This window comes from Gobio gobio, assembly GCF_949357685.1.
Source record: "Gobio gobio genome assembly, chromosome: 7".
Lineage (NCBI taxonomy): Eukaryota > Metazoa > Chordata > Actinopteri > Cypriniformes > Gobionidae > Gobio > Gobio gobio.
In genome coordinates, this window is record NC_137103.1 from 33756895 (window position 1) to 33777023 (window position 20129).

General features: G+C 39.7%; 1 protein-coding gene across 4 annotated transcripts in view; it reads left to right on the forward strand.

Moving 5' to 3' along the window:
• Positions 1-20129, forward strand: part of zeb2a (zinc finger E-box binding homeobox 2a) — a 49319-nt gene that overhangs the window by 14977 nt on the left and 14213 nt on the right. The window lies entirely within an intron of this gene.

The window sequence follows — 20129 nt, forward strand, 5'->3', positions numbered from 1 at the left end:
CCTAGCCTGCATCATGTGGGTGGGCCTGTGTTCTTCCCACTAAAATTCTAGGATACTTCTCTCTTTTTTTCTTTTTTGCCTGGCTGAGAAATGCATTCCCTCGCCAAGATGGGAGAAAGCTTCGGAACCAATGAAAAGGTGTCCCCAAGGAAGCTGGGAATGATTTTCAAAATATAACCCAGAAGAGCGGTTATGGAAAAATAATTAAAACAGTTCATCTGATTTAGTAATGTTTTTGTTTGTGCTCTATTTCAATATGGTGATATAAATCAAACATCAATATAATATAATATAATATAAAATAATAGAATAGAATAGAATAGAATAATTAATAATATAATATAATATAATATAATATAATATAATATAATATAATATATAATATAATATAATATAATATAATATAATATAATATAATATAATATAATATAATATAATATAATATAATATAATACATTTATGTAGAATAATAATTATTGTTATTTATTTTTCATATGATTATTTATTTCACCCAATTACAAAGCAAAATGAATAACTGAAAATGGGCTAGATCTCTAAAAAAAACCTTTATATTATATTAATTATATTATATTATATTATATTATATTATATTATATTATATTATATTATATTATATTATATTATATTATATTATATTAATTATATTATATTATATTGTATTATATTATATTATATTATATTATATTATATTAATGATATTATATGATATTATATTATATTATATTATATTATATTATATTATATTATATTATATTATATTATATTAATTATATTATATTAATTATATTATATTATATTATATTAATTATATTAATTATATTATATTATATTATATTATATTATATTATATTATATTATATTATATTATATTATATTATATTATATTATATTATATTAATTATATTAATTATATTATATTATATATGGTCTGATATTTTAAGTTAGACTAGCAGAGCTAGATAATGCTATTGTTGCTTAACTCGGACCAGCATGTACACACGTTAATCAGACTACAATTGGCATTGGTGTGCACATCCACTGAAGGAAGACAGAGGTGGCACACAATGTGCATTTAACTCAAAAGTCAAACGCAACACAAGCAAGATGGATATATCATTTTTTTTAAATTGCATTTATACTTTAACAGAAAGATGACGACTGTAGACAGACTGTGCAAAAACCTACTGTAGCTCAATTATAACTGTGCATTAGTGTCATTTTGAAGCTGCTTATCTTAACCTATTTCATGGTTCGGTTCTTTGAGGGCATGACTGTTCCACACCTATACCACAGAAGCTGACAGTGAAGGCTATTTTGAAAGTGACGCTACTGAACTGATACAACTGAACTTACAGTGTGAAGAAGTGGTGTGCAAGTGCTTCCTACATACAACAGACTTCATGTAGGATTGTGGCTGAAGAAAAACAAGACCAGTGTTTAGGGGGAGTAAAATGTGGAAAGAGCGAGTGTGTGCGTATGCGTGAGGATGGGTGTGTGAGGTACAGAGAGCTTTTTCAGATAAAAGCGGTAACTCATTCTGCTTTTCAGCGACACTTCTATTTCAGATACGATAATGTCCTCACACCGATCCCTATTTCGACTGCACTATCAAGACTCTTAAAAACGACTAGTGCTCTTAAAACTATTCTAAGCAAAACAGCTCGAGCGTTTTGAGAAGTCCAGTTTTAAGTGGCAAATTGTTTTCCTACAATAGAACCAGGCAATTGCTAATTGGAGCCTATAGTCAATTTGACCAAGGACTGATTGGGAAAGAACGACAGGAGGAGAGAAAGAAAGAGAGAGAGAAGGGTCCTCCACACACTTGCTTTAGAGTGCACCTTGAGTGGGTATGCTAGTGTCTCACTGCTTTGGGATTTAAAGAGCAGAGAGACGGTGGCGCAGGTCCCAGTCTGTGGCTTTGGATAGTTGTGCTCGGGTTTCCATTTTCAAAATGTTTATCCCACTGCCGACTTCACCGGTAAGGCAGCTAGTAAGCTGCATGACTTAAAGGTGTCTGTGGGGGGAGACTTGAGGCATAATCTGCCAGTAATGGAAGGGTTTATTCGTAAATGCACTTCGATCTTCAAGCTCCGCCCCCTATTTTCTGATTTACACTGTACCGCGGCACTCCCTCAGTAATAAGTATCTCCGGGAGTGATCTGCCAGGCTAAAGGCAGTACGATGCCAGCATGACTCAGGAATGAGACGTGGCGGGTTGACATTTCAGTCCTACCTTCTGTAGGTGTCATCCCCCCACTCCTTATTCCGACATCTGGAGCTGATCAAGCGGTCACTTCCTAGTGCTTTTAACCACCCTCACAGCTTAAAGGGGTCGACAGCTGTTAAAACACCTGAGCACGCTTGCCGGAGACCCCTTCCTCTCCTACCTCCCCGCAGAGGTGCACACATTACATGCTGGTGCGGAGAAAAAGGGCCACATGCTAACTCAGGTGGCCTGGCAACCTGACACCACCAGGGTTTGCGAGTCTAGACTAAAGTTCTTGCCTAATTTTCAGGGCATTTGAGGGTCTGCTGGGATTACAGCCCTACAGGCCTCTTCTACAGCAGGGAACCACCATCTATGGGTAGATTGTATCAGCAATTTAGGTCTTGTCGGCGGGTGATCTTTAAGGTTGCGAGACAAGCTGGGGTTCAGACAGCTGTAGCCTTTTTGATCTTGCAGTCTCCCACTGTAGCGGTCCAAAGATAGCTGTCAGTCACATACACCTAAAAATAGTACGCCTGGAAAACAATACGCATCAAAGACACCTTGCGCTGTAGTACATGTTCACAATTATGTGACCAGCTAAATGACAGAAAGAACTTCGGATTCAAAGGGTGTTTTTAGTGTGAGAACAAAACAATGGCTTGGTGCTGAGGTGATTCAAAAAGTAGTTCATGACCTAGCCTTTCTTTCTGCTGCGACTCAATGTAACAGAATCAGTGTTAGCCTCTAGCATCCCTTGGGAGAGGGCATTATGGCTGCTGTATTGTTGGCTAACCTCCTGCCAACTGTGCGGGGAACAAAAGGCCGAGCGTTTATTACCAGACCCTGCTGTGTTAAAGGAAGCCCAGACCAGCCCTCCTTTCCTGGGGATGGCCTTCTTTTGGCTGTGCTTTCATCAAGCAAATGTAGCTTTTTCTAATAACCAGGTAGATAGCAAATTCTAAAGAACCATGCGTCATTTTGTGCTTGCGGTGAATTGGATTACTGCTCAACGCGTGTAAATAATCACAGGGAGGCACGTCGCTTTGTAATATAGGCACTTCTGTATACTATTTGTGTTTTTCAGAGAATTATTTAGAAATTGCTTGATATTTTAATATAATTTCTGTGAATTGGCATTTAACAGCGTGTTCTTATTTGGCATCATATAGTTTTCATGAATAATTCATGACAAACACACATTATTTTAATATTTAAAAATAAAACAGATTCCCATAACATCTTGGGTTTTTCTCCTCGAATTAGTCTTTTAGGTTTTCACTTTAAAATCAGCTTCTGTATTTTAGCGCAGTCATATGATAAAACAGGAAGTGGCAAAGAAAACAACTGTGGCAGGCTAATTATTGATTAAAAAAAGGGCTGATTCAGTGACTTCTGCTTCATACAATCAGAGTTGCTTCCTTGCACATCCACTTAAATTTTACATTTAGCACAGCGCGTTTGTTGGTTGAGTGCGTACTTGTTGTACTGAACCTCTTTGTTGTGTTCCACATGTTCCAAAGAAAGACATGTTTATACAAAGCTGGACACAAAATGGCAGCTCAGCGCCAAGAGGTGAGCTTGCTTAGTTATCCCTGTCCATCCCTGGCTGCTAGAGCACATTTTTGGCGCTCGCCCTTGAAATCATCTCCACCTGGATGTTGTAGGCTGGAGTCCAAACACAATAAGGAAATAAAATACGAGTGTGAAAAGCTAGCAAGAATGGCTCTTCCCCCGCTGGGACCCACTGCACTCCACAATGCACTTCGATGACAGGAAAAGTTTATGGCGATTTGTTGAATCAAAAGGAGGAGGATGGGGGGAAAATGCTATGAGCATGAGCTGTCACATTCCGCACCCATGATGGAGGCATACGTATTTTTTCACTAGCTTAGTCCAGCTGCTACATGCTAGCCTGAGAACGAATCGTCAGTGTTGGCCACGGGCCCACATGGAGGAAATTTGGGTTGTTGTTAAGTGGGAGTGAAAGTTATTTCCACTGAGATTGATCATTATTGTACAGTATGACTGAGGGAAACAGTTGTGTGGGCCATCTCAAAAGAGTATTTTACCAACTCTTCAGTGTTTTCATTAGCATTATGACCCACTGTAAATTTTGATATACATTTTACTGTGCAGCCAACTCTTCTCTTTTAATTGATGTCCTTGTTATCATGGGATATATTAGCTAGTAAGTCTTGCTCAATTAGCTTTTTAAGGCTGGATTGGACTTTAGGGATTGCACATACGCAGTGGGTACGGTTGGAGCTAATGCTAATGTTGTTCAGTTGCCAGGTCAGATTCTGTATTCATTGACCAAAATGAATTTCAATATTAAACTGGTTAAGTGTTAAAACATTTTGCCATTTTGATGAACAGTATATATGTTTTTCAACTCACACAAGAGAAAAGGTGAGTAGATTACAGCTATCATGCTGCTTGCAAAATATGACTTGCCAATGAAGCAACAGACTTTAATAGTCCCGTTAAATGCATGTTGGTGTGGAACAGGAGAACTGTTTTTTTTTGTGTGTGTGTTTCTTTTGAGGGGGGAGTAATGAAGACCAAATGACTACTCAAAAGTCATTTATTAGAATTTTTTTTAACCTTCATCCTACCGATTCACTTGGGTGGAAAGTTTTGCCCTGGGGAGTCCATGGTTGTCAGTTCCTCTTACCTCAGACAACCATCGCCATCGACAGTGTCGAATAGGAACAGTGGGACAAATTACCCGCACTGTGCCCAGGGGGCAGGTGGCTTTTAGGGGTCGTTTTCTCAGGTCACATGTAGTAGACGTACATCTGTCACTGTGAAGGTAGCACTGGGGGACACACGGCTTGCCGTTCCCTGATGTGTAAATTGATTCAAATTGACAGACGGTGGTACCTTTTGCTTCGTTACTCCCTGTGCCCTCTTTAACCGGAGGACAGAATCACAAAGCAGGGTTTGTTAGGGTAATCTAGGCCTTTGTCCACTTATCAACATGACGAATCATCTGTGTAGAGCTAGACGACGTATAATGCAGTTCCATTGAGGACCCGTTTATTTGCCATTAATTCAACCCTTGAATTAATTCCCCCATAGGACTTTCAACATTATCTTTTTAGTACACAGTAGTCAGACATGTATGAGTTGGGTTCAGGTTGCTGAAGACGACAGGAAGATATTTGCAAAGAGAAAAAAAAACAAGTGTTAAATAAGTGTGAAAATAGTGTATTTAGTTCTGTTTCCCATAAATGATATCTGTAACTCTAAGCTCAAGGACAGGTGTGAGGAGACCATTATCAGAATTTGCATTTCACTGGTCTAAACAAACTTTTTTATCTTCTTTTGTCGTTCATTTCCATGTGTAGTTTATCTTCAGCAAACATGAGAAGGCTCTAATGAAGCTGTTTCTGTGAGACATTTACTTTTAGTGTTTTTGACTGACAGTTAAAAAAATCTGTCTCTCTATCTTTCCATCTCTATTTTATTTATTTATTTATTTAATTATTTATGTATTAATATTGATTTTGTTTTATTTGATTAATGATGTGGTTGCTCCTCAAAACCCAATGAAAGTGTGGCAGTTTATGTTCGAAGTGTCATTTTTTTAGGAAATGACATATCTGTAGCACTGTATAAAATCATACAGTACATATTTGACATCTGGCACATTTGGCATGTTTTGGTGGTGCAGTGGAATCTTTAGTGGTGGTTTATCACCACCATCAGCTGGCTTGTACAGTGGCAATGTACTGTAAATGTCCTTTAAGCAACTGACCCATTTAAAACGCAAATGTGTATCTCAGCGTGCAGTGGTAGTCAAACATGGCTAGAGGTCAGATTTATATGGTGGAGGCCTGCGTGTCATTGGTGGACGTTCATCTGGGTCGTTGAGCAGCAGTGGCCAATCGACAGAGTTCTGCTGAGTTATATAGTTTCACTACTGCTATTTTTTCACAGGAAATTAACAAATAGGTGGAAGGACACACTGAGAGTGGCTAAAAATTGCTCTGTTTAAGGGCAACACATTTTTTGACATAATTTTTTGTGCATGCACGCATACATGCTTGAACGTTTGCAAGATGGAAGCCTACAAACGGTCTTGTGTCTTTGTGTGTGTGTGCGTGCAAGTGTGTGATGTACTGGAATGGAATTTTACACAGTGACTTTCAAGAATATTCATAAGGCTCTGGTGAAATCTGTAGTGTTATTCATCATAGAATAATTGCATAAATCCTGTTCGCTGAGCGAACCCCAGATGCCCCACACATTTAATCTCAGATATTATACTTCTCCCTTGATCTACTTGAACAACACTCGTACTAGAATATCCACGGCAAACAAGAATGAAAGGTTTTGCAACAATTTGTTTTTCTTATTTACATCACGGCACTATCGCACACACACACACACACACACACAAAGCTCCATGTCAAACTCCCCTCCGGTTACACTAGTCAAAAATTGGAAAAAGTGGAAAGAACATACAAACAATATTATCATAGAAACGTCTATCCATTTATATTTCCTAACTTTTTAAACATGCTGAGATGTGAAGTCTGCGCTCAGAAATGTAGAACCAAAAATGAACTCCACTAGCAGGGCATGCTTCTGTGCCAGCACGCATAAATTACATCACATACAAACCAGTTAATATTTCACAAGGGAATGAAAAAAAAAAAAAAAAACCCAGAACGAATTCTATGCCCTGGACCAATGCAAGCCAGTTGCTGAGATTACAATACATAGTAAGGTCTGAAATGTGTTAGATGTGAAACAAAGGGTTCCCTGCAGTCAGCCTCTCAGAGGTGAAAGGTCAACCCGGCACATCTGACATACTGCACATTAAGATGTGTGGGCCAGGGAGCCTTGAGGTACTATTTGCCACCTGGCAAAGATCAAGTCGTAGTGCTTTGTTTGTGTGTGCGAACGTGAATGTGTGTTTTGAGGGCAACAATTTTTTGTTTTTTTTGGGGCTAAAATTGTAAATCAGGAACACTAATATAGCAACAGAGTGAAATAATATTGCACACTGTTTGCCTGTAAAGTCATTATTAAATGATGTACTGAGAAAGTGAAGATGCATTTTTGATTTGATCTGAAACATTAGGAATTAAACATGTTGCTTTCTTTTGTCAAAAAGGGTTTGAACATTTCCAGAGAGCACTCCCACCTAGGTCAATAAATAATTCAGGCTTTTTGGAAGTAGGCCTTGCGTCCCCTTGAGAGGCTAGCGGGCTGCTGAAACCGGAATGGCTTCATCATTTCTAGCATTTACATGGGCATACTGTATGCCGTCAGACTGGAGCTCATCTTCTCTGAGGCAACTTTTCAGATTTGAAGAACGTCTAGTTTTTCAGAAAGGCGCGAGGTGATTCCCCAAAGCGGATTTTCTTGCAAATGAATGTGATATAAAATGTGTAAAAGAATAATTAGTTACAGTTAGGAGAAAAAGGGAGAACACCTTTCTTAAACACACACGGACTCGCATACACAAACAGAGCAGTTCATATCTTCATTTGTTAGGGCCTTATCAGAGACAAACAGCTACAGAGCTTTCTTTTTTCCTCTCTTTTGTCAAACGACACACTGTTGCAGCAACATTACCGGTATGATGAGGTGAAGTTTCTTTTTTTTTTTTCTTCTGCATGACTGTGTTTTGTTCACCTTAATCAACCTTACCACAATATATTTGTACTAGTACTAAAGGATAGTTCAACAAAAAAAAAGAAAGAATATTCTGTCATTGTTTGCTATTTCAAACCTGTATGTCTTTTTGTCTTCTATGGAACAGGAGAGGAAATATTTAGCAGAATGTCCAAGCAGTTTTTTGTTTGTTTTTACATACAATAAAAGTGAATAGGGACTGACAAGCTCCAGAAATGTTGTCAAGTTCCAAAATTTTTTTGAACAAACTGTATACCATTTTACAGTTGTGAATGAAATTTTAGTAATTCACTGAAAATCTTCCCCTTTTATTTAAACAGGATGTTCAGCATCATTGATGGCTAATTTCACCAAATGTATTGATTTATTTCTTTGACCACAACCTAGATGAAATTGGTGTGCTCTGCCCGAGGGGATGATTTTTTACTTATATTTTTTAGCTTATACTGTGAATTTTGGTCTGTTTCACATTTTCAAAGACTTGAAAGCGCATGATTTGTATAGACTACATTCATGATGCTTTTAGGATGTATTTTGTCATGTTTAGAGCTTCTCAGGGCCAGTACCCATTTACTTCCTTTGTATGGAAAAGATCAGCCTGGACATCATTTGTCAAACGTGTAAATGTTGACAGAATTTTCATAGTCTTACTATAATATTAATATTATAATATACATGTTATCATATACACTACAGTTCAAAAATTTGCGGTCAGTAAGATTTTTTAAGATTTTGTTTTTGTTTTTGAAAGAAGTCTCTTGTGCTCACCAAAGCTGCATTTAGGCCTATTTGATAAAAAATGCAGTAAACAGTAATATTGTTAAATATGTATGAAAATTATACAATTTTAAAATAATATTTTCTATTTTAATATATTTTAAAATGTAATTTCTTCCTTTGATGGCAAAAAGCTGAATTTTCAGCATCATTACTTCAGTCTTCAGTGTCACATGATCCTTCAGCAATCATTCTAATGTGCTGATGATGCTAATAAGCTACGATAATATGCTGATACGCAACATTCTTATTATTATCGATGTTGAAAACAGTTGTTCTTCTTAATATTTTTGCTGAAACCGTGCTACATTTTTTTTAGGATTATTTGAGGAATAGAAAGCACAAAACCATGTAAGTCTTCACTGTCACTTTGGATACATTTCATGTGTCTTTGCTGAATATAAGTATTCATGTCTTAAAAAAATGTAATAAAACAAAACTGTAGTGTACATGTAGTAGCAATAAGACATGTAGTTTGTAAGCAGTTCATATTACATCTTGTTTTAACTAATATCGTGTAAGTTTAGTTTTTAGTACATTTTAGTGCAGAAAACAATATGAAAGTAAATCCCAGGGGTATGACATTCTGATGTAGCAACTTTGCCCATCGACTATAGATTCTCTTCTTCATTTGAAAGGAAGTTGAGCTCAATCAAGTGACACAGCCTCTCAGTCAGATGTTCGCTTCTTTCTCTGTGCGATCCATGGTAACACAAAATATTTGGTAAACAGGCAGAGGACCCAAGGAAAATATGTGTGTAGCTGTGTGTGTGAAGGCACGGTAGCGCGCACATCAGCGGCCTGTATATCACATGCTTTGTGATACTCTATCTGAGTTCAAATGAAGCTTACAGTGACTCACAATCTCACCAGGTTGTTTACGCCAAGAAACCCGAATAACGCTGCTAAGATTGTTTCAGGGCTGAGTTGACTGTATCGCGAGAGGTAATTATGTGGGACATACACATGACATAAATGTATATAAACAAACACGAGAAATTAATTTGTTTATTTAAATATTTTTGAATGACAGTTCATTTGCCAACGACATTTACTCAACCTATAGCTGGAAAGAATCTCTAGACTACAAAAACTGTAGTCTGTGTGTAAAAGAGGTGCAGCTGCCATTTCGGTTAACGTCTGCTCAGCGCCCATCTCAAGGTGCTAAAGGCTGATTAAGTTCCTTCTATAAGCGCCTCTGGCTGAATTGCTGGGCCCCAGTGATCACACCTCTGAAAGTGGAACTTGCCACCCTTACCAGGTCACACCTTATTCCTCTCATGACTGATAAGAGCAGCACAAGGGCAGAAATGAGCTCGTGTTAGCAAATACGTGACAAACAAAGCAGCAATCGTTTTTTTTGTGTGTGTGTGTGTGTGTGTGTGTGTGTGTGTTTTTGTCACTAAGTCACTGTGACATTCGGTGTACCAAAAAAAGTTTTGGTTTAACATGCAAATGTTCTATTTATCAGCTCATACTTGGGAGATGTTTAGAAAAAAAAGGGAAGTGATTAAATTCTTTATTTTGCATTCATAATGCCTTGAAATATTGTTTCAATGGAGCTCAAACAGTTAACTGTCTTATAAGAGCTCAGAAAACGAGAAGCCGTATATGGGAGAATGTGACCTACGGTCCTTCACCCTTGTTTAAATAACAGGTTTTGAGACCGTGGAGGTTTTTCTTGGCACCTGTTGAAGTCAAAACTCCCCAAAACAGACAGTTTCACAGGCTTTTGTATTTTAAGAAAACATGTATTTTTGGCCACTGTCTAGCTCTGGTTTCCATGGAACTCTGGGAGAAGGTCAGAAATCAGCTTTCTTTTGAGGTGACCATGCAAAGATCGCGTTATTTATTGATGTATTTATTTAGCCATTTTTAACTGAAAGGTTTGAGCCGTATTGCATTTTTAAAGGCACGTTGTGTTACCCAACAGCTAAAATCAACAATAGCAGAGCCAGCGTTGAAAGTTTATGAACATAATAGGGATAATTATACAGTAGAGTTGTGGCGAATGAAAAAGAACAATAAACATAGGGGTGTGAAATAAGAAACTCAGTCTTATAGGGCATTTATACGGTCCCTTTTAGTCTGTAGGTTTCAACACAAACTACCTGATGCCATTTTTTAACAAACAAAGAGTTTTATGGTGATAGCTATATAACTTAAAACGAGTGACCATCTGGTCGAATGAGAACCTAACTTTTCTAGACTATTGCAGTGAATATAATTGCAATCATTTGATTAATATTTTACAGCACACTCGTTTGTTTTTGGTGGTTCCTCCTGATGGCCATTATCATGAGGGATTTAGTCACAAATCAAGCTGCATTGAGCTGCATACGCTCTTGAAGTGACTGTCCAGGGTACAGTAACTCTAACGCCAATAATTCAGCCTGTTTGTAAATGGCTTCGGCTAGCTTTATTAGCTCAACGCTTTGCCACTCCCTGCGTTAAATCATAGATGATTCCCTAACAAAGCGGCAAACCCTGGCTGCTCAGGAGTTAACATGGGTCTTTCCTGTTTTGTGAAAGCCCTGCGGTCCTCAGCATTACGAATGATGTGGCTTCTGAGAGCCTTAACACAGTCGACGGAATGAATACGACTTCCGTTTTAGACGATAATATGATCCGCGTGTGCTCCCTGGAGGTGTCATCAAGGGGAAAGACGAATCCTCATCGCTGAACAGAGGAAGTGAAGGGAACAATGGCCCCCTCAATATTTACTGGTTCTCCACTCTAAGCCTGTCTTATAATCGCCTGAGCCAAAGAGATGTTTATGGCTTCCCCCTGGACTATTTGTATGTATGCTCTTCTGTGTGTGTGTGTGTGTGCGTGTGTGAGAGAGAGAGAGCTTACCCAAAGGAGTGGTTACAGAGGGAGGATGTAGCTTTAAGCTCTGCAGTACCTTTTGATTCCTGTAATCGGCATTCTAATTATCCACTTGAGCTAATTAGCACCTTGCGTTACCCCAGGTGTGTTACTGTAAACAGCATCAAAGTAGCTCACTTTCACACTCTTTGATGTGCTCCTAATCCAGCACCTCCTCCCTAAAAAAAGATCTTCATCCTTTGCGTGTTTCCCAGTTTGCAAAATAATGTTGGTGTTTTATAAATGATTTTAAACAGATTTAAGTTTTTTTTTTTTTTAAATCTAAAATAATTTAATATTATTTTTTTAATCCTTTTAATTATGAATTTATTTCTATAAAAAAATCTCAATTTAAGTATATCATATTTACACACACAAACAGATTATATTTAGATTCTAAATAGATTTAGGATGTTTAGATTTTTTTAATACATTTCATTTATATATAAATACTTTTTTATATTAATTAGATATTTATATCTATGTATATGTATATAGCTATGTATATAGCCTATGTATGTCTGTAAGTATGTCAATATCAAAATAGTTTTTATATTTACTTTTTATATTTTAATATTTCTAATTTGGTGCAATCGTATAAATTCTCAAGCTAATACGAGCCACTGATCAGCACTATTGTCAGCATTGTGGATATTGTAGTTCATTCATTCTGTTCATTCTTGCCTCTATAACAATTCTGACAATACAGAAGGGCCAAATATGGGTCCCTGGTGCATCCCATGGGTCATCTGACCTTTGATGGTAGTTATGGGGAAAGGGCCTGGAAAAGGGGGTGGGGGGGTTAGAGAATGACCACATTTAGGGCCGAATCGCTCCCTTGTGTGCTACCTGCTGGGGAAACTATTCAGGTGACCAAACTCCTCACACAAGTGTGTATGTGTTAGGATGTGTGTACGGGAGGGGGTGCTGAACAGATGTGTTTTACTCCCTCATTAACATCAGAAAGAGCCGCTCTGATTGAAGGTCCTGGACCAAGGGGGCTCTATTTCTCATTGGATGTGGACTGTCCCCATTCACTCACACACACACACTCACACACACTGACCTCTTTAAAAGGCTCCCACCTACACTGCCAGCTGGCAACTGGTTAGGTTTTGCTGTGGTCTCCACAGTCCACACCACAGATCCATGCACATGAGCTCTCCGAACACCTCAGGTCACACACACCGATAAACATGTTGGCAGCCGAACACAGGCACGCACTTGCCACAAATGATGTTCCCAGTGTAGCATTTCTGCAGGGTCAAACGGCCCATTTGAATCCATTTCAAAAGTATCTTAGAACATGAAATAAGCTCTGAGATATTACGTATCAGCCACAACCCAAATTCAAAAACCTTTTTAAATTGAATACCTTCGAAATCCCTACTAACTGTTAACTAGTTGAGAATACGGCACCCGCAATCGTCAACAAAGTACTTAAGCGGCGAGTCGCATGGCGATTCAGGTTTCGCCCGGCTCTTTTTCAAGTCAAAGGAATAAGGCTTACTGTAATCTGCACTGGCAGCGCCGTATGTTATTATCGTGTCCTAATTAATCTTACAGGAGGTGTAATTCAACTTCAGATTAGGCCCGCACCTCACACAGATTAATTAATGTCTCTAATCAGCAACAGCAAAATTAATTTTGCCCTGATTACGCGCTTTTGAATTTGCATGTGCTTAAAGCAGGCTCTTTATTTCATTATGATATCGAGAGCAGATTCTTGCACACACACACACACACATGAACAGGTTAGGCTGCTGTAAATGGACATATACACGTACACATAACAGGATGCGGGCATAATCTGTGTTATTCACTCGTGTTTTGGCACACACAGCACACAAGGCGCATGTACACACACGCTCGCGGCGGTAGCCAGGAGCTGTTTGCAGTAGAGTGTTATTGATGGGGCTGTGGGAGTGATGGGAGAGAGAGAGGCTAAAGAACAACGCAGCAGATGCGCTGACAGTTGTTCACAGGCAACCTTGTGCATGTTTAATACCACCCCAGCTGATCCTGGGCCTGCCGAACACAGGAGAGCACCGCTTCCATCCAGCGTGCATGTGTGTTTGACAAAGCCATCTTTGCCCTCGTGCCCAATGTATATGGAGAGGCTATAGGGAGGGAAATTGCATTCAGCTGAGCTAGAGGTGGGTGAAATGGTCTCAGCTCAGCTGTTAAGGTGCATTCACATGAAAGAAATTTCAGCTACATTTTGAGGCGCAAAAAATATTGTCAATAGCGTAGAGTATGAAGCACAGAAGTTATTTTCAAACAAGCAGCGTTCGGTCGATCAACGCAACCAACTTGAACCCGTCGGGAAATCTGCATGGGGAAATCTTTCACCTTCACACACAATTCCTGATTGCGTTGAACATTTTCTGAACAATGTAAATGTGAACGCACCTCTAGACTTGAATCATTCTCTCTGAATCAAACGTACAACTCTCTATCCATAACTGAAGCACTTACAAACTCAGAGAATGTGAGATGGATTTTTAGGGAATTGTTATAAACGAACGGTTTCCCATGCAGGCAGCATTTGTGAAACTACAATTAGCGGTCATATGCTGTGAACACTTGCCAAGACACACTGAAGAATGTCCAAAAAGGAGTTTTGAGAAGAAGGCTTGAAATCAAACCATGCTTCGCTAAATTCTCTGAGGGTTTCTTATGATAAGGTAGAGTTCGTCTTTGTGGTGCCAGTGAAAGAGTGCTTGTTTTCTTCTTTTATTTTTTTCTTCTCAAATGAAGCACGCCATAAAATGGTGGAGGGCAGAAGAAGGAAGTGTGGGAAGGTTGTGGGCAGGATGGACGGATGGATAGATAGATAGAGCCACTCCTTACATGAATATTTCATTAGCAACCTGTCTGCTGGTCTGGAGCCTTCATTTAAAGCCCCCCTTTGAGGTCTTATTTTTTTGCTCCATCTGGACCTGTAAGCTTTCAGAAACCCAACAAGCACCTCTGGCAATGCCACTGAGGAGTCTTAGCAGAACCCAAGCTGTTTCCTTTTAGTTTTGCCTTTTGTCTGATAGCAAACAGGTATTAGGGAAAGATCATTGTGTTCCGTTAAATCAGCCTTAAATAAAAGTAACCAAAAGACTGGAATCAATTTTTCTGAAGTGAAGTTGGAAGCTGTTTCAGGCAGTAGAATAGGACTTATATTGATGGACTATAGGGAGATATCATTATATTTACACCGTGAGTATGTGCTTTGAAGTGATAGTTCTCCCAAAACTGAAAACTATGTCATCATTTATGCACCCTCATGCCTGTCCAAAACTGTCTTTATTTCTTCTGTGGAACATAAAAGATATTTGGAGAAATTTTTCCCCATTGGTACTAAAACTGCTGTTTGGATACCAACATTCTTCAAAATATCTTCTTTTGTGTGCCACAGAAGAGTCATGCAGGTTTGGAACGTCATGAGGATGAGTAAATCATCAAATAATTTTCATTTGTGAGTGAACTACCTTTTTAAATTTCAGTATGGTAGTTGTTGTTTGAGTGCTTTCCATTCTTTCTAGAGAAACAGAATTAATTCTACCTCTCTATAAAGGACAAAAACATTGCTTATGTAACAAAAAATTATGTAAAGTGTCTCGTTGGTTTCTCTCTGAGAGGGAACCTGGTGTTGTTTTGCTCGTGAAACTGTTTGAACAGCTAGTGACCGACGGGCCAATCGCATGCTGAGAGCCACCGAGCATCTGCCGGGAGATTTGCATATTAATTGACCCATATTAACTTCCAAAAAAATTGATAGACTCCGAACTCAGCCAACAAATTCATCTGCCCGTGCTTCTAAACCCTCACCTGCCGATTTTATGGTAGAGTATCACGGTACAAAGACGTTGTGCTCAAAGGAAAGAAAACCTAAAATTGCAGGTTTTGTTAGCGTGTGTAATTTGCGTCGTCTCTTTTCAGCCCTCTCGCCCTGAGGCGGTTTGGGCTTTTTGTGGTTGTTCTTTTCTCCCAGAGTGCAACCTGACTGATAGTTTGCCTGAGATAGAGGTTGACTTCTTTATCTTCCTCTGTGCAGCATATTGTGTTCTCCTCTCCTCCTGTCTTTTCTCCTCCTCAGGGTAGCCCAGTGAGCTATTGTGTGTCTCCAGCCCTACGAACTTACACACACACATACACACACAGGCACTCTGAGGCTGGTAGAGGCCCAGAACAGTTGTCGAGAGAGAGAGGGGTAACATGTGCATGGGGTGGGCACAGATGGTGGGTCTGCGTGGGGGAGGAAGGGGGAAAGGTGGGCCGTCTGGCGGCATGAGCAAGCCTCAGAGAGCTCTCTCTCTCTCTCTTTCTCTCGCTTCCTCTCTTCCCCTTCTCTCCTTCTTGCCTGTTGCGTTGGGTCCTATAGTAGACAAATGGGAGTTTAATTCAATTAGGGCCAGGCTACTGTTGCCGCTTCACGGCAGGGTCTGTGGAGCACCGCCACCCATTTACAGATGGGTGCACACTAGATAAGTGCGCGCGCACAAGCCGTCTCTCTCGCTCTCCTTTTTTCACACTCAAAAATATTGGCAAGTACTGAAATACTTAAATACAAGGAAAACAAAGACCACCACAGTACACACACACACACACACACACACACACACCCTCTCCAGGTTTGCAGTAATGGTTCACGCATAGCTGAGTTTTCACTGAGGATCACCGCAGCACAAAAGCGGCCCCTCTCTTCCTGGGCCCTTTGTTCCCCCAGCACCAGTGTGACCTCTTCGGCTGCCCGGCCTTAAAACAAACATGGAGAGCCTTCTCCCCCATCACATGCGCCGTAAACAAGAGCCCTTTCACCAGCAGTTATCTACATGCTAACCCTACAAGAAAAAATAGACTCAATCCAGACGCTATCTGTCAGGTTCAAGGCCTTGACGCTGATATAAGCAGCCTTGCGTGGGAGTCACAGATTCATTGTTGAAAAGTGTGTAGTTTTGACAGGAACTGGTTTTAAAGACTCCATCATCATCTTAATTAAAGTTTTGTAACTTTAAGTCCATGTGTGTTGGCTATTTATATGCTAGCATACTCTTGTTGAGATTGACAAGTTTAATGTTTAGCATATATATGAAAATACTCTTTCTTTCCTTTCTCAGATAATATACCAAAAACTGCATTATTTTATGCTTAAATCCTGTACATTATTTAATTTTTTTAAAGCTAATGTACTTCTTAAATCTTGCATAGATTTTATTTTATTTTAATGCTAATATACCTTTTAAATACTGCACAGATTAGATTTTTTTATTATTATTAAAGGTATGTGTTTCCAAAAGGCAGTAGGACACAAGCACTTGTCGGACGATTTTATGTTCTTCATAGACTACTTAAAGCTATTGTATTCTTTAGACCTACAATTGGATACATAATACAACTTATTATTATGTCCAACAGGTGAAATCTTATATTACAGTTATTTCCCATTCGTTTTAGATTAGACTGATGCCTCAGTGTGTTCTTTACCTCCGTGCTGTTTATTGAAGCACGAAACTGATAAAAGTTTGCCCTCCCTTGTCCTTTTTTGTGCATGAATGGAAGATGGCTGATTTGATTTACATGGATCATTTCCAGGCTATAGCCACTAGGCAGCGACCTCCTTTCAACTGTTTGAAGTCTTACCTAGTCGCTACCTCCCCCACTGCTCACTCAGGTGATGCGCACCGCACAGGAGAGAGAGAGAGAGAGAGAGAGAGAGAACAGAGCAGTTATTTTCCACCGTCTGTTCCGCCGGGTTTCATTACCGTGGCAGAGAGGCACCTGGGAAAGACCTGCGGCAGGCTGTCTGATTCTCAATATGGATGTGGAATACGTACTCACCTTTCTGTTTCGGCCGCCAGGAACAGACGGAAAGGAGATGAAAGGAAGGGGAAAAGATGGATAGCAGACGGATTACCTGTGAACAGGGAATGGTGAAAAGGTGTGTGAGCCAGCGGAGGTGTCGTTCAGTACAGATGGATGTGATTGTTGAGCGTACGCTCCAACCGAAGCCTTTCCTGTTTTAAATAATCGAACGCTTGAATCATCCATAGCCATGTACCAGTGAAATGGCTCCAATGGACATGGCTTTGGCTTTGCAGGTGTGTCCGCAGTTTTCCCCCAAGCGCTGGGAACACACTCCGCATATGAGATGAGAGGATTGTAAGAGATTGTGACAGAGCACACACATACCTGTCTAAACAGCTAAACTGCTGAGAAGAACATGTGTACGTGTGTGCGCGCACAACTCCAGGCTATGGAATGTGTGAACCTCTCCCAGTTAGCGGAGAGACACTTAGTTTATCCAAACTGGACAGACACAAGGTATTGTTTCTGTAATTATATTAGATGTTTGTTTGCTAATTCCATTGTCAGCATTTAAAAGATTCTTCTTTTTAAGGATGACATTTACAACCATCTTGAAATGCATTATGCCTTATTCTCAAAGGACAGCTAGCAGAATGATAGGTGGGGTTGTTCGAGAATATGAAATCGCACACTGAGAGAGAGAGAGAGAGAGAGAGAGAGAGAGAGAGAGAGAGAGAGAGAGAAAAGGGAGGGAGGGGAGAAAGGAGAAGTCAGGGCGAGAGAGAGAGAGAGAGAGAGAGAGAGAGAGAGAGAGAGAGAGAGAGAGAGAGAGAGTGAAGAGAGGTGGCCTCTTTGTCTCTAGGGTGAGCACAATGGACCGTTCACTGCAGGAATTATACAGCAGGACAGCTGCCGGAATGACACACTAAAATGGCAGCCAATAGAATTACAATGGGGGCTGGTCTACACAAGGGAAAGCACATTTGATTGGTAGATCCAAAATAAAGTTACAAAGTTTCGGTATGTTTTAATCATACTTCTATTCTTAATTTAGTTTTACTAAGATATCCAAAATAATATTCATTCAAAATTTTAACTTAAATCAAAGTTACAACCTGCAGGAGTTCATTCCACTTTTTCAATTACAGATAAGGATCACATTTTATGAGGACAGAACAATGAAATGACACATTATTGTGACTAGTTAGATAGATAAAAACAGAAATCTTATTACAATGATGACAACATTTAGTGATGTCTTTAGTTTCCTTTTTCTTTTTACCCTTTTTTATTACTTTTTACTACCACACACACAAGTGCACAGCTGCATACAATATCTCGGTCACATCTGTCAGACTCATGTGACCTTAGAGGCAAATTGTTTGATGGATTGCTTTGAGTGCCCATCACTTGCTTTTCTATCACTGACACACATACACGCACGCATACACACACACACACACACACACACACACACACACACACACACACACACACACACACACACACACACACACACACACACACACACACACACACACACACACACACACACACACACACACACACACACACACACACACATGCACACAGGCAAAGTATCTGCTTGTCAGAATTCAAAACATGCCTGTTCCTTTTTCCAAAATGGTTTTCAAACCTCAGCGTTTTACGTATTGCTATTTGTGTCATGAGAGAATCTATGCAATTATATTAAAATTAGAACATACTTTCAGAACAAACCATACTGAGTTTCTGTAAAAAAAAAAAAAAAATCTCAAGCATCCACTCAAGTATTCAAGCTATGTCATTAGGAATGTGGATTGCTAGCATATGCTGTCGAAAAAACACAAGCAAGAACAGGAAAATATGATGTAAAGAGTTTAGTGTTTTGTGTGGGCTTAAAGTCAAACCACTCAGCAGTTCACTATTATTAATATTCAGCCCTGACCTCTGTATTCATCCTCTTGATTCTTTTCCCAGTCCTCCCACTTCTTTCTTTTTCTTCAGAACACTCCCACCATTCAAACTCTGAATGATTGGCCGCAGCTTTTTAGCTCCGGTACCAAAATTCAGAGCTGTCTTTCATACGGGTACCTGTGCAAGAAAGTGAAGTGCACTTATTACTGACTTAAAGACAAAGAAATATATGGCTTTGTGTGAGAGAAAGGGATGAAACGTGGGAGGTGGGAACAGAGGATAGAAAGAAGGCAAGATAAAGTTGCTTTACGTCCAAGGTATACTCGGACCACACAAAGAGCCTCTCATGTCTTACTTTCAACCACTCCCTTTATGTCTCTCTTTTGCTTTCTTTCGCTCGCCTTCTCCTTTTCATTCAAGGAGGGGGGGTCTTCACCCTCGGCCTGAAGTCGCTCCTAAATAATCCCGCTGGTCACACCTCTTAGTTAGAAAGCTTTTTGTCCCACGCCCCTCACCCCCGCCATACCACCTCACCCCTCTCTTTGGTATTCAGCCCGGGTCAGTGCATTTCGACCATCCCTTGTACCCGAGATGGTTCCCCTTTTAATTTGCACCTGTTGCGCAGTTGTCCGGGGGAGCAAATGCAGCCCCACGGATCAGACAAAGATCATATTATGATCAGATACGTGCGGCTAATCTTCACGTCCTCTGGCGAGAACCGGCAAAGGGAAGCAGTCAGCCTTTTTTGCATGGGAACCTGTTAAAAAAAGACGTCATTGGCATTTTTTTTTTTTTAAGTGAATGGGCTCCTAGGGAGAGATTAGGGGTAGTTAAGGTACGGAGGAGGGAATGGAGCGTTCCACAGCCCAGTTGAGTCCATTTGACGCCA